Raw genomic sequence first — 25144 nt, 5'->3', positions numbered from 1 at the left:
CAGGATCCACTTCGATTTTATTGCAAATACAACATGAAGAAAGATTACAATTGTTAATAATTTTTTCTTTTATTTGCAAGCTCTCAGAGAGAGAGAGAGAGAGAGAGAGAGAGAGAGAGAGAGAGAGAGAGAGAGAGAGAGAGAGAGCGAGAGAGAGCGAGAGAGAGAGAGAGAGAGAGAGAGAGAGAGAGAGAGAGAGGCACTATTGAAGGTCAATCACAAGTATTAATTTGACAAAATAAATTTGTACCTCTAGTATATTCATCCTGATTTTTGTCCACCTCCAATTTCTTCCTTTTTAATGTTTTCCCATGACAATACTTGTTTGAACTTCTTTCTAAAATATTAATACAAACTTAAGTACATACAATCATTTAAATACATGATAAAAAATATAATTTATACATGTAAGCGGAAAATATATTTTTATGCAAATAAGCTTGAATCATTTGGGTGAAATGATATTCTAAAGTACACTTACACATAGTTTCACGTAGTCCCCAGAAAAGTGTGTGTGTGTGTGTGTGTGTGCGTGCGTGGGGGGGGGGGGGGCAACTCCTTGATAATTCACTTTTTATATGAACATTTAAGAAACATCTTTGCTGCAACAAAAAAAAATAGGGGGGGGGGATTGGGTTTGGGTGGGGGGGGGGGGTTGACTGGTTACATGCCTGTATTAATCCTTATCTAAATTGAATTACCTTAATCTGTCACTAAATTAGCAACCACATTGCAACTGTCATTGAACTCCGCGAAGAACTTTTGGATCCTGGATCATTCATTACAAAATCTTCAAGCTACATCAGAACAGATCTTTGAAACTTCTGTATTATATCCATTTGCTACAAATTATAAAACATGCATTAGACAAACAGATGTATGTATCAAAATTTTACACTTACTTTCTAAGAAATACAAATGTAGGTGTCATGCAACAGATTATCATTAATGATCCTGAACACCCAGTGACTTCTACTCTTTAAGAAGTATGTCATAGAAATCTATACCTTTAAGTTATTTATTAGGTTGGGTTTGTATGGAAAAATTTTTCCAAGCGGTGTTAATGACCCTTAAAAAAATGTTTAAATTGAGAAACGCAATTGGTATGTGTACTTACATTATGATTTTATCAATTCAAAGAGACATCTGTCATTGACTGTGTTAGCTAGTTGATGTCCTCTTCCAGGGATATGTCAAGCAGCCAATGCATGCCTATAAAAATGTTTCAATTACCATGCAATTAGAATACAACTTAATAGAGGCAATTCAGTAATAATTTCACTTAGTTGCAATGGAAGACCTACTCGTTACTTTGCATACGCTTTGCTCTCGTTTTTCTCTACTTTCAATATTTCACTTTTCAAATGCGTGTTATCCAAGATCGACATATATTTTATGGGTTTTAATAAGCATTGATTCTTCTAAATTCACTAAACCAAATAGCTGCTTAGTTGTAGCTCTCTGGGGAAACATCATTTTTACGTCATTAATTCAACCCGAATTTTCCCGGAGAACACAGTTACAGCTCCGTGGTACATGTTTACTCTTTTGCCATCGGTAATTGTACGATATAATTTTCAAATCCAATTAAATAAAAACGAATGCTTGACAATCATTAGGCTACCTCTGCTAAATTCATCTTCTGCCTCCGTGACGTAAAAATGTGACGCATATTTTGTCATCGTCATTCGACAAAACTAAAACCGATTTCGTGTTACATTGTAATTCCGGATTCGTTATCGAATTAATTTTAAGAAGACACGTGGCTTCTGTTAATGAAACAACTTTATTTATAAAGTTTAAACCAATAAACATGCACAGTAGCAAGGCTTTTCTTCACACATGTTCACATGCATTCATTTCAGAGACATCAGTGATAAAGCAACATCAGAAATGTAGTTACATGCAGATCATGCGCGGATCCAGAAAATTTTGTCCGCGGGGGGGGGGGGGGGTCCAAAGGATAATTGTGTTTGCCCGGGGGGGGGGGGGGGGAGGGGGGAGATCCGAGGCATGTTTGCGATAATTTTACTGTGTAAATTTCATTAACTTTCATTTTCCGGGGGGGGGGGGGGGGGTCGCCCCCCTTAGGTCTGCGCATGCAGATAATTTTAATGTCAAGTTATTTAAATGCATGCCTTCACACATATGTAAAACATATATTATTAACGCACGTGTAACATATGGTTTTTAGAACTGATGTTAACCATGTGGTTGAGATCTACATATGTAAAACATATGGTTCACATACGTTTAACATGTGTAAAATCTAACGTATGTTAAACATATGTGATGTTGAACGTATGTTATCACACGTATGTTAACCATACGTTTCTCAACATAATTATGAGTAACATACGGTTTGACTTCACGTGTGTGTTACGTATGTTTAACATATGCTGTACATGTGTTAAGTTCAAACATATGTGAAACGTATGTAGCACAATTAGCTGTGTAAGAGCTTCTGTCTCTTAAATCGAGCTGTACATTATCTAAATAAGCTTTACATTTGTGTTGACGACTTACCGTTTTAGTATTTACATTCCTACATGCATGTATCTTGTTTTCCCCTCCCTTCATTCTTTTAAAACGTGTCTGAAATAAATAATGCGGAGTAACATACTTGATATATTATAAAAAATAAAATTATAAAAATTCATGCCAAACATTATTAAATTTTCATAGTAAAGTGAATAAGGATTTCCACTTTCGTTCAATTATTTTGTTTCCTAAATTATGTAACTGTTCCATCAAAAGATTTTATGAGAACTTTTGATTTTTGACTTTTGACAATATTGATTTGTTGCAATTTATCATATCTTATAGATTTGTCTTGTGGGCTTTATTTACTTTTTGATAATTTCTTATCAAAAGTTATGCTTTTGAGTTATTACGTAATATAATTTATTTCCTTCAACGGTCATTATCGTTTTTGGGGGGTTGACAGGAGATGACATAACAATTTCATGTGGAAGTATCGATTGTGATCCAAATTTAATTTTATCATTTAGAGTGAAATGTGAAATCATTTTCTTTTTGAGAACAGAATTTGAAATTAAATAAAAAGTTGTTCTTTAAAGTACTTTCAAAAAAGAAACAATACACTACGAAGTTACAGATATTAGCATATACAGGTATGATATTAATAAGTACAGTGTAATTAGTTCTTTTTCACGCAGATAGATTATGATTATGTGTTATTATCTCGCAAAGCATGCAAATTGCCATTTGTTATGAAAAAAAATTAATTAGCATATTCTTTTTATGACCTACTAGACTTTGACCCGTGCGTGCACGGGTTGACATTGCATATGATAGCGAACATTTACGAAATCGATCATCGACACCCCGTATTGTTACTATTTACATAACCAAGCTTTAAGCCTACAATAATGCTATTAATTTCACTACACTCTGCTTAGTTAGAATAACTGTGTCTCGGGACAGACCTTCACAACAGTTAAAATGCCTCCCATATACCCGTAATGCTGGAGAAAACGTACCCAGGAGAAAACGTACCCAATTTACCCGGATACGTTTAATTTTCTCTAAGAGAAAATGTACCCTATGAAAATAGTAAATAATGGTTTTCATAGATATTCTTAAATGAAACAAAATAAAATATACAATGAACATCTGCGCGGGGAGGCAATACATAATATTACATAATAATAACTGCTGAGGTATTTAATTTATTATCACTAAAATTAAAATCAGGAGATCTTGCATAGAGAAACTCAAATCGGTAAGGCTACCGATAAATGGATAATTAGAAGAAGTAGACTGATAACACTTTATGGCAGGTCATTATTTCGTATTAAAATAAAAGTTGCTACAATTATTATAAAGATATTATTCATAACATGAATATATTTCTATAGTCTGTCCCAAGATATTTATGCTGCATATTTGAACGATTTTTAATAAAAATACACATACCTGTGACTGAAGTGCAATTAAAATCGATGAAAAGGAAAATTCCCAAGATAACTTCATTCACACATTATCATTTTTCCCTCGTAAAAATTCACAGGAACGAAAACAGATTTCCTACGGAGATTTATAATGGGGAATGTTGACATCTTTCATTCGGAAATACTCGGGACCCCTCGCGCAATTTTTCAACGTTATCATCTGGGCGTCTTCATCTCCTTGGCAATGGAAAAACCTGGTAGACTTTTTATTTTTAGCCGTGTACTGATACCCGACAAGCTAGAGGGGGCGTTTCAAAGGGGAAATCTTGGGATTTTTTCATACTATTGAATGAACATCGTCTGAACCAAGAGGTTATTATAAATATTGAATAATTTAAGAAAATATGCGGCAAAAATATCTTGGGACAGACTATATACATTTATGCATTAAAGTAGCATTTGAAAATTATTTTAATATGCCCAACCCCTTTAAAATTATAAAGTATTCAATTCATATATCTATAAAATTCTATATCAAATTTCTATTTATTCATTATGCAAAATAGTATTTAAAAGTATTCAAAAACTATTAAGTAGTATAATTATGATTTTCATAGAGTACGTTTTCTCTTGGAGAAAACGTACCCTAGAGATTGGGTACGTTTTTTCCATGGTACGTTTTCTCCTGATACACCGTAATGTAGCAAAAAATTACAGGATTGCTCTGAAACGATTTTGGATTAAATTAATGAAGTTATATTGAAAATAACAGTTGAATTATTCATAACAAACCATTTTGAGGTTGTAGCTACCTTTCATCAAATCTTTAAAGGTGGCAGGGGATAGTTTCGAAGGGAAGGAAAGACCCGGTCAAAATTTTGAAATAAAGGGAGAACCTGGGGTTTGGCTGGTTATTTGAGGGGTATAAATTGCTAGAATATCTATTGCATTCATTTTTTGGATAGAGGAGCTCATGTCAATTTCATTGATATATGACACTTTGATATGGAATAAAAATGCGAAACTGAGGCCAAAATTTTCACTTTCGGTTTTGTGCTTGAAAAGTAGGGTGGGTTCAGAACACGAAATGTCACTCAAAAAGAAGGTGATTGACCCCCCATCAATTGGTGATTATTTGCATGGGTATACATTAAGCTACAAATCCTATGGTAGTTTATGGCAGTTGCTCGGGACTGGAGCGTGGTTCTGGACCCGTGAAAATGTGAAAAAGGGCAATTTTTCAGAAAATTTTGAGACCGTCCCTGGCTGTTCTTTATAGTGCTATATGTAAGTTGTACTTGTTTTATTCTGAAATGTTCAAAAATTCTCAAGAGTCGGGACCATGTGTCCCCTGCATGCAAACCAATTTTAGCAAATTTAAAAATCCACTGAAAAATTAAATCTCATATATGAGCACTATCTGCCTCACATTTCCTCGACCAAAAAAACTATCCCCTGCCACCTTAATTCATATTAATGAAGAATTACAGTGTACACACTTTTTTCACCAACGTTTTGCTCGCTTCGAATTTACACACCATGCTGACTTTCGAACTCTCGTGATTTTTCATATTAAATGGACTGAGTTGGAGTTATCTCCCGTATTTCCTTTGATAAATAGAATATATGACAAATTTTCAATGATTTACGTGTATTTGTATTATCGTTTCTGAGATTATCCATGCAGATGTGATATTGTGGAAATAAAACATTAGCGTGAATGTAATGCGCATGCGCAAGATTGTAAAATCCAAAAAAATCAGATGATTTCCGGATTTTTAAAAGGAATTTTCGTTGATTATTAATAAGCAAAGCTTGATTGAGAAAAAATAAAAGCAAATTGGTAATCTTCAAGTACCAATAATGTTTAAAATATATAAAACAAAAGACAGTACGAGATAATTATTCTTCAAATACTATTTAATTCTATGTTTTTACTTCTGTTTCATTTTTTTTCATAAAATCTTCACAACATTTTATTATATATAAAATAATATATATTTTGTTTGGCAAGTCTTAATAGCAATTATTTCCCAGAAATGATTTTCTTAGAAGTTTATTAAATTATGCTTTGTCATGAATAAGATTTAACAAAAGTACAATTTTGAAAATAATTACCTTTAGGATTTATATAGTGAACGGTCAATGTCATCTCTCATTTTGTACTGCTTTTTTATCCCGAACTTAGAGTTTTGGTTTATTTAGAGTTTTTAGACATATATTTTTGATACCACTATGTAACTATATTTTGTAATTATATTATATAATACATAACATAATTATAATACTAAAATAAATAATACTAGCGTAAAACGTTACAATTAAATGATTACGTGTATGCTTTTAAAAGTGCACAAAGGCGTGCTTTAACAAACTGATCGACTAGTTCTATTTCTACATGTAGATATTAAAACAAATGCAAAACGTCAAAGTAAACTGCAAATTGATAATAGTCACTGTTTTGTCTTATTCTACTTTTTGTAGACGGAGATTTTGTGTACATCGTGTTTATTCGTCTCTAGATGGAAACTTTTGGACTTATCAAAACACAAAATTGAGAAAAGAGGAGCAACTTGTTCATTTTAAAATTGGTGATAGTCTAATAAGAAGGGTTATCTCTCGTTATCTTTATGACGAATACACGTACAGTGCATCAGTTAAATAATATGAATGGTTTTTAATGCATTTTCTTATCAACCAAGATTTTTTAAACTGTGGCATATTTAATTTTAATCAGTTCCCTGCATTTTCTAACACTTGGGGTTTTCCTTTTATTTTTGACATATTTACCTTTGAAGAAGTGAACAGGCATATTAGCAATTTACCAATTTCTCTCATTGAATAACTGTAAACTTTGAAAACGAAAACGATATTTTTGAACAAACATTCTACTCTGTGAGTGCCCTAAAGTGATCAGCAGTCAGTTTGTCTGTCTGTCTGCCTGTCAGTTATCTCTTGTCTTGAGCATAAGTGTTTCCCTTCAACCCAGTATAGCTCTTAGGTTTTTTTTTTTTTTATCTTAGTTCAAACAAACTTCTATATCTATTTCATAGTCCAGGTCCGATTTTCATTTTCTTTCTACTGCCTTTGTTCATATACTAACTGCGTTATACTATATTTATAAAGGGTTTGTTTGAGATATGATGTGCTCATATCAAAGTCAGAGAATAAAGTCACATTGGAGTTCTGTCTAAAATACTCTTTTTTCCATTATGTTGTTTACTAAAGCAGTCTCTTTGTGATAATTACAATGTAAAGGATGTCTTGTTAATAATTGATCATATCGGTGTAACAGTGCGGATATTAATGTTTTCACAAAAGGGATTGTTTTTGGTTTACTATTGAGAATTGGTTTTGGTTAATTGTCATTATGCATTGGCATGTATTATTTGGATATAAAACATACATCATTAGAAGCCGTAATATTTGTCAATCAAAATTGATCTGATGTTATTCTTATCTTTCTTCAAGAGGAAACCCTCAGTAACAGGTGTCTTGTGCTTTGTGAATTGCAACTGTATTTCCTTTTTCAAAACATTTTGGTGAAACATTTAAACGTTAAAAATATAAAGAGTAAAACTGGATTCTTTGGGGTTAACATATTACATATATGTAGCATACAATTTTTTAACAAAAAATGAAAGCAAAATATATCTAGACAATACTGTTCTTAAAGGATTTTACGATTAAGATTTAAAACGTCTTAACTGAATGACAACTGCCAAAATCAGTAGTTCGTCGTAATATTTGTCCATAAGAAATTCTGAAGAATGAGAAGAAATTGAAGTCGAGAAATTTAAGTTAGTTAACTTTATCATAAAGCTACTAGCTTACACACGATATCGGTATATGATATATTGGGTTAGTATGAAGGCAAAATGTTTGGATAGGCTGCTTGCTTTTTACTAGATACAACACAATTGTAATTTGCATGTGTTACCTTAAACTGAAAATGCAAATTTAGTAGTAATCTTATTTATCCAGAGGGCACTACACATGTACATGTATTCACAAGTTATTATTGTATTTCTCGTGTGATGAAGTACATTTCTTTAAAAAAAAAAAGCTTAGGTTACCTTAGTAGAATTTAAGCGTTAAAGATGGAACAGATGGGGTTTAACATGACTCAAAAAAATCCCAAGATTCATGCTTGGTGTCTTGGCTATGATGTATATGATTTCGAATCGTCTAGCTAATGGTTAGACTTAGATTTAACTTGTTATCCTCGCAGAATTCAAAGTTGAAAAAAAAAATAAAGAAAAATATAATAACAAAGAAAATCATTTTCATTAAATACTTGTGACAGGTTTAACGAATCATCACATTATTAATATATTGGTATGTGACGTGCACTACTGTGCTCACCGTTGTATCACTAGTGATTTGATTAAGAGTATTTCATAATTTAAAGAAATTATTTTACTTATACGCTTACATTTACTATATAGTACGTGTAGCCAAGGACTGAATAACTTTTCAGAGGATTAATATTTTATCTTGATAATAGTCATGTGGATTTTCGAGGATGGGTTACTTTACTGTGTGATTAGGGTGAAAAATAGTTTAAAAGGGCACTCTGTGCTAGAAGTTTGCTTCACGCATGGAACATTGTTGGATCTTGGATGAATTTTATTACAATTAGATTAAGAATTAAGAATTACAACATTATTTTTTTTATTATTAGACATCAGGAAAGAACAAAAAAAAAAAAACCCCAGTTATTTCAGTTAAGCGGGGATTTAATTCTTACACACATTTGCCTTTTCACAGACAGTGCCATTTTTACTTGAGGATCACGTTTGCAAAAAATACCAATATATATCCATTGCCAAATAGTTGTTACATGTACCTGCAAAAATACTTTCTGGTGTCTTTTTAAATAATTTTATAAAAGTCCAATCAATCCTTTAATCCAAAAATCCATAAAGGAAAGATCTTTTGATTCAGACAGACAGCATATAATTCCATTTTCGCGTAGATAGTCCGGAACAATTTTAGACAAAATCTTCTACGACGGAGAGTCAATGTCCTATTATCCATGCAGGGATCTGATAATTTTGTCCACTTAGATTGGCAGATTTTGGAAATATATTATTTTAAATAACGTAATTGTTATTATGATAATTTTACTATAATTTTCTGTTTAGATTAACTTTCAATGTATAATCGTTCTTTAATGCCATCGGTAGCAATACCAACGTGTAAGTCTAAAGCAAATAAATAAAAGTATTTCTGATTACCGTATGATTCAGAATCCATGATTCTGTCTTGAAGTTCTTGAGAATTAGCTTTTTTGACGTTGTTGCAAAGATACTTGTGTCAAAAGATCATTCAATCATTTACTTTGCGAAGTAAATTACCTCTCATAAAAAGATAAATAAGTACATAGCGTACATACTTCAACCGGTGACTATAAAGATATATCAAATAACTCTATTTAGTAATTTAAACATCTGCATTATAGAAAAATCACACCAAAGGTGATTTATGGATGTTTTTGTTAAAGGTCCTATAGGTCGTTCACAATACCTACCTCACAATGTTAGGTAATGTCTGGTTGATTGCTCTGTCCATTTCGTCCATTTTATATCAATCTAATTCTGTGACTGGAAGCTGTAGTTTGGGGGAAGATTGTCAGCTTCACTCTTGGCTGCCATGGCATGCGTGCATCGGGAATTGTGCCAGTCAAACGCAGTTAAGACAGCGAGAGTTTTGTTGCCCGAAAAGAGTATCACCCAATAGACACCTGCTTTGCAGCTTGTTCTCTACCTGTGGTCGAACTCAATGAATACAAACCATGTCACTTCTGTTACAATGGAACACTGTCGAAAAACAGTAGCTGTATATGCGATTATGGATATAAGGGGCCATGCTGTAAAGGTTTGTTCTTAATGTTTTGGATCAAACATGAAATCTGTGTCAGCAAAGAACTTAAAAAAACTATAGGATTTAATGAATTTTATTACTCGTGTTGATGAGCACAACTATGTTTGAAGATTAAAACTTGAAACTGATGAATAACCAAAATGCAATTAATTTAGTTAATAGCTGGCGAAATTTATTAATTTGACAAATATTTGAGAGATAAAGGTTTTACAATGTGAATTAACACAACCTTGCAGTGTATAACAAACAAATGACGCGTTGCAGTTTGAAGAGAATTAATTACTTTTTTCGATGTTGTATATTTGTTGAATTTTATGGAACAACGAAAGAACCCACCAATCGGACTTATTTCCCCGTTTTTTTTTAAATAGAATATTTTTTATCGAAATTATAACCCTGCTCTGAATGTGCAGATGCTTGAAAATGTTACCGATGCTTGTCTTTCATTTTTTGTTAATCAAATTTGTAATTTCAAGAAATTACTTTTTGTCAAAACTAGATTTAAATTACTTTCCCGTCTTGAATGATAATAAATTGAAATGTGAAGTGGGTCACCACAAGCCATCAAATGTATGGTGGGTGTGATAATTTCTGGAGGATGCTGATGTGGCTGATAGATACATGTACCTAGATAAATCAAAGTTTTACGATGTGAAATAAAATAATCATACAATGTGTAAAAATCAAAGATGTGTTACAATTTAAACAGAATCCAATTACTTTTTTTCCATATTGCATCTTTAGTGAATTTCGTTGAATAATCATAGTGTTCACCAATTGCTCATAATTTCACAAGTCTTATTTATTCATTTTTTTTGTTGGCCACTGATGTAGCTTTATGTCATAAGAATATACTGCATTATTAGCGGTCATTATATAATTAGTTGCAAAGGTATTTTGTGTCAAAAATAAAATCTTATCCTTTTGTCACGCGTTTCATAAAAACGTGCATACTTCTACAGATGACTGTGAATATATTTCATCTAACTGTATTTAGTTACTTAAACATTTGCATTATAGAATTTCTAATTGAATCAATCTCAAGATTATATTTGGATATTTATTGATAAAAGTCCTATAGGTCATTATCAATATTTGGTGTCAAAATGTTCGGTCATGTTTGGCTGACTGCTATTTCTTCAATCCTTTTATATCTTAATTCTGTGACCGGAGACTGTAATGTAACGGAAGATTGTGCCTTTCACTCTTGGCTGCCATGGCAGGCATGCATCGGGCATTGTGGCAATCAAACGCAGTTGAGACAGCGAGAGTTTTGTTGCCCGCATAGCGTATCGCCCAAAACAATAGACACCTGCTTTGGAGCTTGTTCTCTTCCTGTTGTCGGTAACGAACTTAATGAATACAAACCATGTCACTTCTGCTACAATGGTACACTGTCGACAAACAATAGCTGTATATGCGATTATGGATATAAGGGACCATGCTGTAAAGGTTTGTCCTTTATGTTTTGGATCATATATGAAATCTGTTTCAACAAAAAACTTAAAAACTATAGATTTTAATGAATTTTATTACTCGTTTTGACGAGCACAACTATGTTTGAAGATTAAAAAGTGAATTCCATGGAGCATTGAAAGTACTCATCAATTTGACTTATTTCCCGGCTTTTTTGTTTGTTTGTTTTTTAATAGAATATTTTATATCGTAATCTTACCCCCGCTCTGAAGTAGCAAATTTTTTCCACTCTTTAGCCATATAGTGGGATCTATTTTTGTAGTAATCGGACGTCAACTTCCTGTTAACTGACAACTTTGTTTAATATTAGCGTAAATTTTCTCGGCAAACTCGGCATGCTATATGATGGGTTCAATTTTATCACCATTCGAACTTCGAATTCATAGTAAAATGTCGACTTTGCTTATTTGTATATATCAACGTCAGGGCGGGGTATTACTAGTGCACATTAGCTTACTGATGTCTTGGTTGTTAATTGTTTTTAACTGGGTTGTCCAAAGGAAAAATCATGTTATTGATATGATAAAAATGGCGGGCGTGCGGACGGGCGGCTGCTGAAAGGGTACCCTTATTGTACGGATCTTCCTACAACTTTCCTGATAAACAGTTGATGTTTTGAATATCAATTGTACATATATCAGAAATGTGCATTAGTATTACTTGGATTTTGATTTGTAATTACTTGTGAAAAAATACCAGTTGTTACGCTTAGTTATTTTTGGCAAACATACTGCATGTAGAGTACCCCATTTCTCTGGATAGATAGGTTTTTTTTTATCAATTCAGGATTGACAACTAGATTATACATGAAGTGGAAATAAAAGAAAATCCGGTTAGTTGTCAAATTGACAGCTTTCCGTTTGTTTATATTAGTGGTAATAATTAAAAATAATCCTGTTGTAATAGTGATTATTACGGTAAGGTCAGAAATTGCTAATAATTTTTTTGAAATGTGATGATTTTTAAGCGACTGTGCAACTGTACATAAACATTGAAAATTCAATGTTCAAATCGTCCTTAAAAATAAACCTAAACTTAAATCCACTGACAAAGAACTTTAGACATTATTCTCATACATGGAACTTTAGCTATAATGTAGAGAAAATACTATTTTACGGTGTGTACAAACTTAATAAAATAGATAAAAATGATTGTTATATTCATGATGAAAGGATAACAGATAATTGTAATTGTTGCAAGTAAAAACTCTCTCAAATATAGTTTACAAATATTGGGTTTGATGTTCACTTTTGTTTGGAACATTTAGACAGGTGGGTTTTTTTAATTAATAATAAAATCTTAAAAGTACTTGAAAAATTGATTTATAATTGAATAATTAGAATTTCTGACATGAAAATTGCGTCTCTTATTATTTAAAACCTAATTTAGAAATGATTTTTTTTATAAATAAATTAGATATTAAACATGATTGTGATTAAAAAGGTTGTCAAACGTTAACGTTTATAGTGAGTGTACTTAGAAATTATTTTTAACGTATCAAATGTAGATTGATTAGAAAAATCGATAACCAAAATAATAAACAAATTTGCAAAATATATGTTAACATAATTTAAAAAAAAAAAACCTTTGTAACTTTGTAACATTAATTTCTGTGGTTATCATTTATTCAATTTTTAATTTCTTAAACTTTCATGATTTAAAAATTTCTGCCATTTATATTTCTCTACGAAAGATATAAAGATATCAAATTTATATTGTTGGCATGCACTGTTCTATGTCACCTGCAAACTTTGTATGGATAGACAACGTAAGTCAAAATTAAGCACACGAATATAAAATATCGACCGTGTGTCTTTCGAATTTGGAAAGTGTCGTGCTTGCAATAAGATGTTTGCTAAGAGTTGTTGTTGTTATTGTTGAGAAACCAAAAAATTCTACAAAGATGAATAGCTCTGACAATTTATGTTGTGTAGATAATAAACAGTGCATTCAACTGCATTAATGCATCACTTTAAAAGACATATAGATTTTCTGTCGCTACTGGATAAGTAGGAGAGAGCAAATATGAAGACCATCAACTGGTTTGACATTGAATAAGTGACCTGTTTGTTTAGATTTAGATTGAAGAATACGCAAATATAATCTTATCAATTATTAAAATTTATAATCAGTTATATGCCGATTTATATACCTGTTACACGCGTTCTTTAAAACATTAAACGTCCGTGTCCTTTTGAGATACCAAAAGTTTTCTTTTTTCTAAATGTTTTTGTATTGGTTATCAAAAAAATCATAAATTACTATCGTGTTTACGGTGTCCTGGAATTAACATCATTGTCCATATTCTTATTTTTGATAAGTCTTGTTCAAACTAAAAATCATTTTATAGGCATATATGTATAAATTAAAAATATATATATTTGTTTAAATTCAATTTTTTGTTTCATATTTACATATTTTATTTGCTTTGATGACACTCCGATGGATAACAAATATTGATAAGTTGGAATAATCTGGAGTTTTGTACATTTAAATCCATTCTGGTGCATGTGTACCGGTACCATACGCACACAGACACCTTAATATTGACGAATTGAGAGTGGCTGAGTAGCAGGGGCCGGATAGATAGTGAGAGAGAGAAAGATTAATATTGGTGACTATGGGATTATAATGTTTGTATTCTCGTACCGAAGTTTATTCAAACTAAGCAGATGATTGATAGATTTAGCATTAGTAAGATTTACTCCATTTTACGTTATCGCAAGGTTCTAAAATATTAATATCTTAATGCAGTATAAAAGTCTTGAATAAATAATTTCAAACAGCAGAATATTTTTTTTTTTAAACTCTTGAAATAATGGTTGAAATGTATTTTTTTTTATTTTTATTTGGAAAAGATGGGAAATACGACTATCCTGATATAGTATGGATATCGAGTTCACATATTGCATTCTATCTCTGTGGCAACGTACAGTGAATACATAACAGGTTAATCACGTTAGATAGACATACACAATAAAAATTTAGCCGCAATTATCCCTTTTTCCACCCTTATTTTCCGAAAGATTTTACCATGAAAGAAAGAACCCCTCCCCTGTGTTAAAAGATTTAACCATGAAAGGAAGTGTCCCTTCCCTGTGTAAAAAGATTTAACCATGAAATTAAAGTGCCTCTCTCCTGTGTTAAAATACTTTACCGTGAACGAAAGTGGGTTAAACAATTTTACTATGAAAGAAAGTGTCTCTCCCCTGTGTAAAAAGATTTTACCATGAATAAAAGTGCCTCTCCCCTTGGTTAAAAATTTTAATATCAATATCCCATCCCCGGCCGGTATTCTAACCTTTCCAGGCTTTTAAGATAATAATTATTGTGTGCCTTTATGGTATATTCTATCCTCTTACGACCACTTTTCGTCAAAGTTCAAGACACAAACTAAATTTGAATGGGCAACTAAGGTTTTGGCGATTACCAAATTCAATTACATCCTGGTTCAAATTCCAGATTTTTGGACTAACTACTTAATTAATTAGAATTATAACCAGATAATTACATCTTTAATAAGCAGAATTGCCATTAAAGATACCTATCTTGGCCCTGATAGTGAAAACCATAATCATCATCTTTTTCGGAGTAATCTTTCGTAGAATATATACCAGTATCTGTGAATAGAGGTTAAAATAAATATCTACGTTGGTGACTTTTTCGGGGTATACATGTATTTGTAACCCGCAACGGGTGATCATTTTTCGCTAGTAATTAACGTTTTACTAACATCAAATGACTTGGCAGCTGTGAACCATATCTTTATCATTTCAGTTTGAAAAGATACTTAAAATGATTTATTAAAGCAAGATCTTCTAAGACTTATAAGTCATAAACCAAACAAATCATTGGGCTACATAGCTCTGAAATTTCAATTTTCACTTTTTCAAGCTAGGCTATACTATTTGACATTATTGATACAATTTTGTACAGCTAAGTATAACAATTATTGCTTGATAACAGATCTGAAACAGAAACTCAATTTAGTAAATGTCTTAACATTTCATTTATCATAGTACTGCTTGTACTGATGCAGTCTTCTTAAGAACTTTTGTAAATTACGTCATTAATCTTGTTGTGTTTTTTAGACCAGAAATAGTTATATTGTATGCTGATCTTAATTAACAGCAATTGATAACGAAATGTTTTTTGCAAAAAATAAATGCATATTGTAATTTATTTCTTTATACTTCCTCACTGCAAAAAAAATTGTCAAAGCATTTACTTTGCAAAAAGTCTACTTCGTGCCAAAGATAAAACAGTGAAATGTGTTCGATGAACTTGCTTTTACACATTAAGTTAAAAGTGATAAAGTTATATTAATTATGGTCATTCTTTATTAAGGGGGGCTGTTTTTCGATAAGCTACTTTTTTCAAACTGCGAGGTTCGTTCGATTAATCCTAAAAAAAAAGATAGGATAATGATACCGGTTTCGATACAACTGCATTAAGTTACCAATATCTTAATCATAGATAATCATGAAGATGCCATTTTATCCAAGAGCGAAAGATAAGTGTTATATCCTAACCTAAATCTGACATGTAATGAGCGTTTGAAACCCCTTGCGCCATGAAACTTTTACAGGTGATTCTAATCATTGGTGAATTCTCCAAATATGGCCTTGCCGATGTAGATTGTACCAATATTCCTGATTGCAGGGTATTTGACTGGGAACCTTGGTCTGTTTGCTCGGGAAACTGTGGCTTCCAGTCACAGAATCGAAAACGCTACATGTGTTGCGATGTGGAGGTTAAACCACATACTCAGGAAAATTGCTTATTACATTGTAACATGGACGCAAATTTTCTATTTAGTGTGTTTAGACCATGTCGTATATGTAAAAATGGTGGACGACTTAATTCGTCGTCGCTGTCATGTCAGTGTAATGAGTATCACGGAGGTGGGTGCTGTCAAGGTAAGAATCTGGGAAGTTACTCGATGGTGTTTATGCATATAAGTCTGATACATTACATATATTATCTTCACTGATTGAGGGTTTAAAGTACGCCTGGCTTGTAGTTTTGTCGTAATTCCCCGCAGATCAAGATAATTTACGGGTGGAGATTTTTTGTGTTTTGTTCTGGTATAACCCAATTTACACTACCGTTGAATAAGAATTTAATGAAGTTTAAAAGTTGATGATCAAGTACGTTTGAAATAAACGGCAATATTACACTGATATAGGGTTTTGTTATATCAAAAGAATATATATATCTGGAAAAAAACGAAGTCTTTCCGTTTTATTTTAAATTTCTGTTTTTGTTAATAATTCTTTTATATTAATTCATCAAGTGTGTACTCTTAATTAATTCGAATGAAGATTCTATATGAAATATAGTTACATTTGTATGACTGTACTATTAAAAATATCGATCTTATTATGTTTTGAAAACTATAGAAAATGTCGCTTGAGTCTGTCACACTTGATGAATTAGTTGAGAATACAATAAAAGTGAACCATTAAATAGAAATAAATAAAGGTGGATCAATATCAAGATATGTTATTTGCAGTCAAAGTTATATGCCAAAGAAAAAACAATCCACTGAGAAAGTTGAGACTGTTGAGATTGTTTTGCCAAAATCGTGCTGCGTTAGATTAGAGATAAAGAAAACAGATAAAATACATGTAATACTTGTTGAGTGCATGCTTACTAAAAGTTTATTTGTTATATTTATGGTTTTATCGATTCTTAAATATTTTTTTATTCTAAGGATCATTATTATTTACACGTAAGGTCTGTTTAAAGTGTATCTTTTAACGAATTGACATGATTGCTTATCATAAAACGCTTTACATTCATTAAGGGCCTTTTACATCCGTGACTTTTCTTTACCATCATAAAATGGCGAGTTTAATCCATCGTGATACTGTTTAATTCGCAAATTGTGGATCACAACCTTTAATTTTATAGCACAATAGGTAAAGGTTCGATCTTCTGGTCAGCATGCCCCGAGTTCGAATGGAGTAATGGATTTTTTGGGGTGAAAATCGATATTTTTTAAAGGGGCACCTCTTTCCTAAAATTGAACTTTTTTCTTTCGGTTTTAAGTAGAACGCATGCTAGAATATAATATCTTTAAGGACTATAGAATGTTGGTGGTGTTTGCTAAACATTTCACAAAGGTGTGAAAGACCCTTAGATGTGAGTTTTCTGTGTGTAATGACCTTATCTTTTACTATTTGACCTTGCATAAACAAACCTCAGTTTTCCATGGAAATCAATTTGCTTTGTCTTATTATGCACAAAAAATTTGATTAAAATCAAACCCTTCGATGATTGCTGCGATCCGATGATATGATTTTAATCAGACTAATTGATTTGAATTGAACAAGTAACAAATTAATACAGTTTAAAAGACTAGAATTATAACTGTGAAGCATTTACCACTGTTTTAAGATTATTCTGTCATGACTTTATAAGATTATGTTTGAAAATGAAAGGGGGTGTGGTATTAAAAAGAAGATGCCCATGGGCCACATCGCTCACCTGTTCAACAATTGCCTTAAAGGGACTTGGACACGATTTGACTTAAAATTTTCAAATTTTATTTTTCCATTTTCAATGTTTATACTGATAAATATAGAAGTTTATATTGCTATGTCAAAATTTGAGAGTCAAATATCAAGTTATAAGCAAGATACAGAGTTCATAATTCTTTGTTTTGTAAACAAACCTCGAATATTTTCATTTTTACATATGTATTGTATTGGTGTAAGTTTCAATCAAATGTATCTTTCTTTTGTTGATAATAGTATTTATGAAGATAGTGAATCAGTTTAATTTGTTTTTACATGTCATTTTGTCTAAGAAACGGTAATTCTCTACAATACATTTTTTGTAAACAACTTTAAGACTCGAGCTTTGTTTACATTACAACCAATTCTTACCTCTGTATCTCGCTCGTAACTTGACTTTAACATTCAATATTTTGGTCAATCATTTAAAATGCACCAGTAAACCATTTTATACATAAAAAATAAAAATAAAATTTTTGATCTCAAATCGTGTCCCTTTAATTCTGATCAAATTAGCATTACAGTATCAAAATATTTTGACAACTGAGTACAGTAGATCTTGCTTAAAAAAATTTGAAAATCTGCCAATTTTCATCCACCTCCTATTTTTTGGTAAATACCAAGCCCTTTTTGTTTTTGTACCTGTAAGAAGATTTTTCTCTATTCATATATACCCCCCTTATTTCGTGGCCCCACTTTTCTCCAGGGAATCGTGGTTTCATCACACTTAAATCTGCATAACCTGTGCTTTCACAATAAGTACGAGTTTTTGACCGAAAACTTTCCCAGAATATTTTTTAAAGATTTTCTCTATATATTCCTATGTAAAAATTCAAACCGCCATCATGGTTCTGCCCTACCACTCGGGACTGTGATTTTGCAAACTTGAATTTACACTACCCGAGGATGCCTCTACACAAGTTTAGGTTTTTCTGGCCAAATAGTCTTTAAAAAGAAGATTTTTAAGGATTTTCTCTATATTTTCCTATGTAAAACTTGATCCCCCATTGTGGCCTCACCCTACCCTTGGACTATTATTTAAACAAACATATCTATATGATCTGGGGATGCTTCCACTCAAATTGTGGCCCCTCCCTTCCCCCGGGGACCATGATTTGAACAAACTTGAATCTACACTACCTGAGGATGCTCCCATTTTAATTTGAGCTTTTCTGGCCTAATAGTTTTTGAGAAGAACATTTTTAAAGATTTTCTCGATATATTCCTATGTAAAAATTGTTCCCCCAATTGAGGCCCCTCCCTTCCCCCGGGGACTATGATTTGATCAAACTTGAATCTACACTACCTGATGATGCCTCCACACAAGTTTAAGCTTTTCAGGCCGAATAGTTTTTGAGAAGATTTTTGAAAACAAATTTTCAATAATTCTCAATTATCTCCCCTTTAAAGAATGCGTGGCACTTCATTTGAACAAACTTGAATCCCTTTCACCTAGTGGTGCTTTGTGCCAAATTTGGTTGAAATCCGCCCAGTGGTTCTTGAGAAGAAGATGAAAATGTGAAAAGTTTACAACAACGACGACGACAACGACGACAACCACAGACAACGGACAAATTGTGATCAGAAAAGCTCACTTGAGCCTTTGGCTCAGGTGAGCTAAAAGAATTGGTTATTCAGCGTAATTAGTTACATTTTGAAAGTAATTGAAAGTAATCAATAATTGACTCTGCGTTCAATTACAAGTAATTGAATGCATTTAAATGCTTTAAAAATGTATTAGTTTTATTGCTTTTCAATTACATTACAATTTCTTTTTATCCAAGTTAAAAAGGTGTCTTTTTATAATGTTTAGTTTTTATACCTGTTTGGGATGGGCTTTTGTTTATACATGTACATTTACAGGAATTAAATGTCCCATAATGTAAAATATGTGTATACAGCATGTCACACTGCCTAAGGCAATAGGTAAAGGTCTAATGTTGTTTAGTTGTGAGCCCTTCTCATAACCAAAAACCCCACCCCTATTCTATAATCAAGAAAGTCTAAGTATCACATTCTTGTGAATATTTAAAAAACATATTTTTATTGTTTCATTATTATTTTATAAAGTGATTGGCTGTACTGCCCAAATTTGTATATTTTAAATAAACATATTTACGCAAATAAAAATGTCCTATGTAGAAAATCTTGTTCAGAACCAAACACGAACTCAATGATACTCGATGAATTTAATTCAATGAACATTTACTAAAACTTCAAAAGCAAAATCAACAAATAATGATTAAAATGAATTGCAACCTCTATGTATAAAAAAAAACTACTATACATAAAGCTTTGTGTATCACAATGCTGTTTTAACATGTATTTGCTATAAAGGTCTTTAAAAATGAAATAGAGTAATCAAAATGCATTTTGTTTTACATTTGTCAAAAAAATGAGAGTAATTCATTACATTCCAATAAAATCAATGTAATTATATTTTCCAGTAAGCGACAAAACATCAAATTGAATATATTTGAAATTATTGAGTATGAATATTCAACAATTTTGGTCCTAACACTGAAAATAAAATATTTGTTTAGCTTGGATCTTTTTTCATGCATAAACTCTTTGACATTTCGTAGGAAATGTGTTATTAGGCTCACATTTATCATGTTTGTATAAACGATCGTATACGCAGTTTAAGAAAACACAGCCTGAAAACGAGATAAAAGAATCTTGTCAGAATCTTATCCATAATAATATATATAGGCTTTAACCCGGCTTATTTGTTGCACATCTGGTAGTCAACAAATGTATGTGTACGGTTCCACAGAGTTCTACTTGGCGATTGACTGCGCTCTCGCTGAGAATACGCCGAGCACTCATGACGTGCTAGGAGTTTTTACGGCGCGTCCACTCTGCGCTGACTGCGTGCACAAGACGTTCTTTGCTTCTTGGTAGGTTAATGTTAATTTGTACAATTGTATGGGAAACGATCAAGAATTTACAACAATCAGGGAAATAATAAAAAGATGTTTTGTTTTGATGAATAGGTCCATTGTAATTGAAACGTAACTAATTCTAAAAACTTTGTAAAGGACAAAACTCTTAATTGTCAGATCTACAAAAAGAACCGTTATTAGTTATTCGAAAATATAGAAAAGATGTGAAACATCAGTCTGAGAACAAAATGACATGAATTTCATCTATGTTCCTTTTAATATGATCATCCACATCAATTTGATAATAACTACATCGCTTGCTTTTGTATAACAGCCATTGTTCGAGTTTTCGTAGTCTGGCTGAAAACGCACTATAGAAACGCCGTGGGAGCGCGGAAAAATTGCTAATAAATACAGAAGAAATGTCAAGAGCGCGGTGATCGCAGCAACAGCTCTTTGGGGTCGCAGTGTGAACGCAGTCAAACGGTAAACAACTTGTTTAAACGTTGTGGATGCGCAGTGAGAGCGTGATAGAGACGTAGTGATATCCCAAAGGACTCCGATAGGTCTCCGTTCAAGCGCAATTGACTTATCATTGCGTCTACACTGCGATTAGCTGCGTTCCTTGAGCGCGCCAACGGAGCTGTCGTTGCGTTATTGGAAACCTTACGGCGCTGCTACGGCGACTTTACTCCGCTTCTATGGCGTATTCATTAGAATGCATGGCCACGGCGCGTACTTTGTGCATGTTCAAAGTGCGCGCCGTTGCATGGCGTTTCTAAAGTGCTATAGACGATCGCACCAGTTTTGAAAGGAATATATTCTTATATTTCATATTCATAATATGGGACCTAATGCACAGATCAGAAAAGGTTCTGAAAATAAAATTCCGGGATCTGGAGGGGTCAATAATCAAAACAGCCCTTTAGCTATAACTGTTGGGGGTTTTTTCATTCGATTTCAAAAATCTGGTTGTTTAATAGTTTAATAAAATAAAGAGTATAATTTAAAATGTTATGGTCCAAGAGGCCACTTTTTGACTTCTTATAGGAGTTTTAACGGCCTGAAAATGAATCCTTAATTACAGTTTAAAAATTAATTTGCAAGAGTTGTCTCACTTTGCACAATGGAAGATAATATTTAAAACTCTAAGCATACCAATTTTTCTGCTTATAAAAATGATTACTTTCTCAAAAAATAATTTGTGATCATTTTTATCAGCAAATCAAAGATACATGTAGGATAGGACTTAGAGTTCTAGAGTTATCTTTCTTTAAGCATTTAAGGTTCTTCGACACACCAAAATTTTATTTTATGGATCGATAGAGAATCTTTTTTGAAACATGATTCCACAAAACAGAGATCAATATCGGCTTTCAGTTATTTTATACGAATTTTTAAACAGAATATATAAGAGCTTAAAACTTGTTTCAATTAATGTGTAATATAATTATAAATAAATTCAAGTGTTTAATTTTTTAATTAAAAAAATATTTCTAAAAATCAAAATTGTAATTCTTCAATATCTTTTTATTCTATGGATAAAATTTTAAAAATAACATATAGTCACATAAACTATTTACTAAACAATGATATTTTACAAAGAAATTGAAATGAAAATGCGAAATTTTGGAAAAATTGCTATTTATCAAATTTGAACCGATCCCGATTGAAAAAAAAACTGATCCCGATCAGAATTATTTTAAAATTGAAATTTTACAAATAAACTGCAGTTTTTTTCTAAGTAATTGATATAAATTATAAAGTTAGTAAATGGCAAAACCATTTTACAGGTAAACAACCTGAAATTTTTGCAAAATTCTGATTCATTCTAACTTTATGTGATTTCGTTCGGGATCAGTTTAATTACAATCGGGATCGGTTCGATTTTAAAATTTTCCATTTATACTTTAATTTCACTATTTGGTTTCAATTTCTTGTAGAAATGATTGTACAGCAATTCTTAAATGCGAGTAACAGTTTATCTGCAGTTTTTATCCATAGATTTAAAAAATATCTACAATCCTTTTTTTCCATTTTCATAAATATTTTTTTTACAAAAATATTTCAAAGTTTATCTGGCCGTTTTTGATATGCATTTATAGATAATTGTATTGTGCGTTAATTGATAACAAATTTTTAGCTCTAATATATCTTGTTCGCAGCTTAAACGATGTTTCCGGTTTCTATAAAAAAAATACAAAAAAATTCATATAAAATAATCAGAGGCCGATATAGGTGTCATTTTTGAATAATCATTTCTCAAAGAGAATTCTTCATCGATCCATCAAATAATGCATTGGTGTGTCGAGCCACCTTAAGTTCTTGCGAGTTCATGTATGACCATTTGTTTATACCATGGCGTCATTTTTTTTCTATACAAGATTTTCGAAATGTTTTAACAATCAAATAACAAAAACAGGTCTAGATCTAGTTATCAGTCTACCGATGAAAGAAACGCTATAAAAGATCTTGTCTGAATATTTCGTTTTGCGTTGTTACCTGGATGAGGTTGTATGGGTTATTGAATTAAACGCTAAGAGAGTAACAAATCATCGCAGAGCATTGCATATTTCATTGCCAATATTATTTTAAACTTTGCAATCTAAATTGCAAATTTAACATTTGTTAAACGTCTCTGATATGCCTGCGTATACACTAATTCTTTTAAAACCGAATTAGTAAAACAATACGAGTTTTACCATTAAAAGGAATCATTTCGTTGAATGAGATTTTAGCTCACCTGAACTGAAAGCTCAAGTGAGCCTTTCTGGTCACATTTTGTCTGTCGTCCGTCTATCCGTCTGTCTGTAAACTGTTCTCATTTTCAACGTCTTCTCCAGAAACACAAAGCACCTTTAGGCAAAAGGGATTCAAAGTTGTGAAAATTTTGGACCACGCCCTCTTTCAAGGAGAGATAAATAAAAATTATTGAAAAAATGTGAAATTTTTTCAAAAATCTTCTCTCGATAAGGAAAGCTGAACTGGAAGCATCCTCGGGTAAAGTAGATTTAGGAAAATCATTACCCCTTGGGAATCAGGCATTTAGGATCAGGCAACAAAAGAAGTCGAATTTTTACATAGGAATATATAGAAAATCTTTAAAAATCTTCTTCTCAGAAACCAATCAGCAAGAAAAGCTGAAACTTTTGTGGAAGAATCCTCAGTAAGTGTTAATTTGACGTTGTGAAAATCATGATTCCTAGGGGTAAGGTGGGGCCAAAATTGGAAATATAATTTAAACATATATATGAATATAAAGTGTTAACAAATGGTTTACCTTAAAAATTTTCTCAAAATTCAATCAGTCAAGAACTCTGAAACTTGTGTGGAAACATCCTCAGCTAGTGGAAATCGTGTTCCCTGGGGGTAGGGTTGGACTCATTTGGGGTTGAATTTTCACATAAGAATATACAGATTAAATCTTTATAAATCTTCTCTCAAACCAATGAGCCAAGAACGCTTAAACCTATATGGAAGTATTCTCGGGTAGTGATTGATGATTTAAAGTTGTTTTAATCATGTCCCACGGTGATAGGGTGGGGCCACAATAAGGAGTCGAATTTTTACATAGGAATGTATAGAGTCATTCTTCTCAAAAACAGAATGGCTAAAAAAGCTGAAACATGTTTAAAAGCATCTTTAGGTATGGTAGATTCAAGTTTGTTCAAATTATGATCCCCGGGGATAGAGTGGAGCCGCAATGCGTGTGAAATTTTTACATATGAATATACTGTTTAAAGAAACTATTTAGAAATCGTCTTCTCTAAAACTTTTTGGCAAGAAAACCTGAAACTTGGAACCTCAGATAAGGTCTTGGTAGATTCAAGTTTATTCAAATCATGATCCTCGGGGTTAGGATGGGGTCACAACAGGGATGGGTGGACAATTTTTTTTACCAAGGAATAAATTAAGACATCTTTAAGAATTGTTTAGACTTTGGTCCCTGGGTGATTCTTGTGCCTCACAAAGGGTTCAGAGTTTGATGCAGGTTTATATGCAATATATAAACAATTGTTTAGGATTTTGTTGAAAACTACATTGCTCAACATGGGATATGACTATAAAATCATCCTGTTCGAAAAAGGATTAGATTATAAACATAAACATATTGAAGGGTAAAACGTATTTCTATATATGCAGAATCTACCTGTACTACTTTGTCCAGATATTTTGTAATATGACTCCAATAAGCTGATTTTGTCATGCCTTTTGTTGCTCAGGTGAGCGATGTGGCCGATGTACCTTTTGTTTTTTAAATGAATATTAGCCTTTCACTGAGGTGTATTATGTTTTGTTTGTTTGTTTGTTTTTGTTTTTTTTTTTTTTATACTTTTTAACTTTAGTAAGACTATATTTGACGCATACAACACCAATTATGCGATGTAGAAAACAAAACTCAATGTTTGTCAGTGCACATGTTGAGCTGGATAAAAAAATTGTGATAATTGTGGCGGATAAT

General features: G+C 32.1%; 1 protein-coding gene and 1 long non-coding RNA gene across 5 annotated transcripts in view; one reads left to right on the top strand and one right to left on the bottom strand.

Moving 5' to 3' along the window:
* LOC128190197 (fibropellin-1-like) overlaps positions 1-25144 on the top strand; it is a 123494-nt gene that overhangs the window by 27279 nt on the left and 71071 nt on the right. The gene's annotated exons all lie outside the window — the stretch shown is intronic.
* Positions 255-1221, bottom strand: LOC128190207 (uncharacterized). Its single transcript, XR_008244335.1, has 3 exons — positions 1118-1221; positions 702-842; positions 255-337 (listed from the first exon to the last, which is right to left on the bottom strand). It is a non-coding gene; the product is annotated as an uncharacterized LOC128190207 (long non-coding RNA).

Source organism: Crassostrea angulata, chromosome 6 (assembly GCF_025612915.1).
Source record: "Crassostrea angulata isolate pt1a10 chromosome 6, ASM2561291v2, whole genome shotgun sequence".
Lineage (NCBI taxonomy): Eukaryota > Metazoa > Mollusca > Bivalvia > Ostreida > Ostreidae > Magallana > Magallana angulata.
The sequence above is the reverse complement of the archived record's forward strand: the minus strand, read 5'-3'. Positions and strand labels throughout refer to the sequence as shown.